The sequence below is a fragment of the Schistocerca piceifrons genome, chromosome X, assembly GCF_021461385.2.
Source record: "Schistocerca piceifrons isolate TAMUIC-IGC-003096 chromosome X, iqSchPice1.1, whole genome shotgun sequence".
Lineage (NCBI taxonomy): Eukaryota > Metazoa > Arthropoda > Insecta > Orthoptera > Acrididae > Schistocerca > Schistocerca piceifrons.
In genome coordinates, this window is record NC_060149.1 from 233,615,139 (window position 1) to 233,619,065 (window position 3,927).

A 3,927-nucleotide genomic window follows, 5' to 3' on the forward strand; every position below is an offset into this window, starting at 1 on the left:
AGAACTAAGACGTACAAAATGTGAGTCAAAGATTGTGCTCCAAGTTGGTGACATGGTCGCTCGTTTACAAGAGTCCTGGACACTATGTGACTCGCTCGGCTATTACGACATCCTGCTAACCGAGTTGTCTGTTTCTTGGCCTTTGCCAGGAAAACAGCATATTTCATGTTGTATGTAATCTGACGATGAACTAGAAAAATAGCGTTGTGCGCTACGCCGCACCTTAGCGATTTCCATGTCGTCCCGTGGCTATTTTCCGCTGATTTCAATACTTTCTGCCTCATTTCTTTTTTTCTGATTCAGTCCATAGCACTACATCGAGGGTTAATGTATCGACATAAGGTTCTTGTCAAGCGTGAAATACAAAATTGCATTTGCAGCTTTGCCCGCGAAGATTTGCAATGCATGAGCGAAAAGTTTTCTGTGGTTGTTTCTTGCACTGGTGGAATTTTAGCCGGGAAACTACAGCCTGGAATTCACTAAGAATTCTCTCAAATTTTAGTAAATAACTAATCTGCCGAATCAATTAAGGGAATTGAGTTATTCAGAAGACTAAAAACGGCTGGTTTAGATCGAAATATTTTTTTCTGCTTCGCGACAAGACTGGCTTTACCAGTCTTATTGCTTAGTGTAGTATGCGTAATATTCACTGCTTTAACTTGGCACAGTTTAGACTTGTAGTTGACGGTGGCTTCTTGCAGTGAAAGGGGTAGGTAATGTTCCATAGTGTGAGGTGCAAGTTCTCGTCTGAAGCTACTGCGCGAAGTATGTTACAGAGTTTGTTTTTAAAAAGGGAGCTTTTGTACTTGGGCACTAGTCGTGATCATTGCTTTTATTATTTGTATTCTTATGTGAATAGTCATCCGTAGACGAAGTAGATGGGAAAACTCCTCGAAGCATGACTTACTTTATGTGTTTAAATTGTTAATTAATGCTTATAAAACAGAAAAAGTCACTTGCGATATTGTTACGAAGACTTCCGCTTTTGATTGCTGCACTACAAGTAATTGTACCATGGTGTGCTTATAACTGTAGCAGTTAGGCAGTTTGCCATTGGTACTCGGAGCGATACGCACGACTGATTCAATGAAGACAAAGTGTTTCAAGGGGACTGTGCATGATTTTATAGCATCTAGTTATTTACGATTCTTTCTGTTACACCATTCTCTATCTCTTTCTAACTACTCAGCAGTACAGGTATTCAAGATCGTGTGGCTGATTTCACCCATCAGGAACAGAAGGTGAGTGGGCGCTTAAAGACACTGGCTGGCTTGGTTGGTTGGTTGGTTGGCTGGTTGGTTAGTTGGTTGGCTGGTTGGTTAGTTGGTTGATTCGGGGAAGGGGTCCAAACAGCAAGGCCATCGGTCCCATTGGATTAGGGAAGGGTGGGGAAGGAAGTCGGCCGTGCCCTTTCAAAGGAACCATCCCAGCATTTGCCTGAAGTGATTTAGGAAAATCACGGAAAACCTTAACCAGGATGGCAGGACACGGGTCTGAACCGTCGTCCTCCCGAATGCGAGTCCAGCCGGCAGGCTTGTAAATTGAGATGCTTCAAGTCCATTGTAAAGTCTTTTGTGAACCGCGATACATGTTACTACGTGATGTGTATCATCGTAGTTCTATTGTGGTGTGGGTGAGGAATATTTCATCAGCTTATAATTGTTACGGCAACGGCCTTGCCGCAGTGGATACACCAGTTCCCGTCAGATCACGGAAGTTAAGCGCTGCCTGGCGTGGCCGGCACTTGGATGGGTGACCATCCGGGCCACCGTGTGCTGTTGCCATTTTTCGGAGTGTACTCAGCCTCGTGATGCCAACTGAGGAGCTACTCGACCGAATAGTAGCGGCTCCGGTCAAAGAAAACCATAGTATCGACCGGGAGAGCGGTGTGCTGACCACACGCCCTTCCTATCCGCATCCTCATCTGAGGATGACACGACGGTCGGATGGTCCCGATGGGCCACTTGTGGCCTGATGACGGAGTGAGTGCTTATAGTTGTTATACTGGCAACGCTCACGAGGATACTTGTACTAAAAGGGAATACGATAGCCGATGAATGCAAAAAGGCAATGAACTACTAAGGCAAGACTCTTAATGTTGCACAGGGTAGGAGCTGGCTGCCACTTTGGCTACTGAAGAGGCTCAGTAATTTTAAACACAGTAAGGTACAAGAGTAACTGTACTCTTACGAATGGATTTAATTCGTTTTTTAAAAGAAATTTTAAATTATGGCCACAATTATGTAGCTGTACTTAAAGACAGGTCTAAGCTGGGGACACTGTTAGCTGTTCAGTGGTTTTCCTCAAGATATCTTTACCAAACTAATTTATTGTGCTTACTGCAGAATTGTGTGCAATCTTGAGGAAACTGGAGCAGATGTGACGTATCCATGCTGAGTAATTACTCTTACGCTCCCAGAGTGCTCTTAAATCTATTCAGCAAACGTACTAGCACTCAAATTCGTAAAGACTCCTTTCTCCATCTGGAAAGGCTGAGAAAGAAAGTGTCATTCTGCTCGATACTAGGGCACAAGGGAATTCAGGGACATAAATTAATAGACCTGGGACCCAAAGAAGTGTTTATTCGAAATCAGGTGGATCAGACTGCTCTCCTGCACTGCCCAAACACACTAATGTGGCAACCTGTCAAAATTCCGAATAATCACATTTTGCAACATGGGCTGCAGCGACATGTCCAAAAAGAAAGTTCGTGAGCTTCTGGAAGATACCATCATGGATGTGGGAGTAGTAGGGCAACACCGTTGCCACCCTACGCTGCACTGTTGCCAAATATATTGAAGATGGCGGATCCAATATGCCGGCCATCGATGCGGCAACATCACAGTGACATCAGGGCAGGAAAAGCAAATTCTGGAGGAAAAATAGGTCAATTGGGTAATCTCAACTAACCTCACTCCACCCCCTCACCCCTTCCTCTCCCCCTCCCCACCCCTCCCTCTAATTTCCCATGTGGTAATTGGCAGGATAAGGACTCAGTCTGTGCTGGGCTGCCAGATAGGATGGAAATGAACCCTATTTTGTATGCTTTGTTTATTTAAACAATTAGAGACATAGCTCTATCCATTGTGTTCACCATGAGGTCCATAGTCCAACTGAACTACTTCAGAACATCACCACCACCACCAGAGAGCACTGTTGGCCTTGCCCCTCCCCTTTCATGACGTAATCCAAGATGGCAGAGCAGGAAAAAATGTCGGGAAATTCGCTCAGTCTGTATCTAGCTGCTGGACTGGGAGGGCAGCCATAATTGTTCATTGTGTGTACAATGTGTTCAATGGATCAAATGTCTGTACAGGAGAAGGAGGTAGGGGTATATTAGCTGTAATCATTCAGCAGAGGACTTTGTCGATAGCCACCTGCACGATGTTAGGAAAGCAATGACATTTGGTGAATGTATGAAGAAGGCTAATACGCTTCCTCAAATAATGAAGATGCAGCAGGATAGGGCTAGTTTACACTTCGTAACTTATGCTGATAAATGCGCGTGCTGTAGCTGTAGATCATTCGATAAAATTCTAGTCAGTCTCGCAAAGCGCAAGAAGGCAAGACGTTCACCCCCAGAGATTCCACGTCCACTGGAATACGGGCCGCGCAGCAGGCTCACGGCACCGCCACGCCGTAGATGCAGGAGCGACCGACCATACGCTAAGTATTCCCTGTCGCGTTGGAAATGCTCGCAGCCTGCCTGCTTCCCATCCTCGGCGCACAGATACTCTTTGTAGTTCAACATGAATTGCTTCGGGAGTTATTAAATCTGTTGTTTAAGGAATGTGCGCAATACTGTCATATATATAACTTGAAGACGTCACAGGAACTAATGTACCACTGCATAAAGAGAGAGAGAGCGCTTTGCAGGTGACGCAAGAATATTTAAGCGATTTGCGATGTAAATACATGTTTTATTTC

At 44.9% G+C, this 3,927-nt stretch overlaps 1 pseudogene; it reads left to right on the plus strand.

Moving 5' to 3' along the window:
• Positions 1–1,666: 1,666 nt before the first annotated feature.
• Positions 1,667–1,784, plus strand: LOC124723730 (annotated as a pseudogene).
• The last annotated feature ends 2,143 nt before the right edge of the window (positions 1,785–3,927 follow it).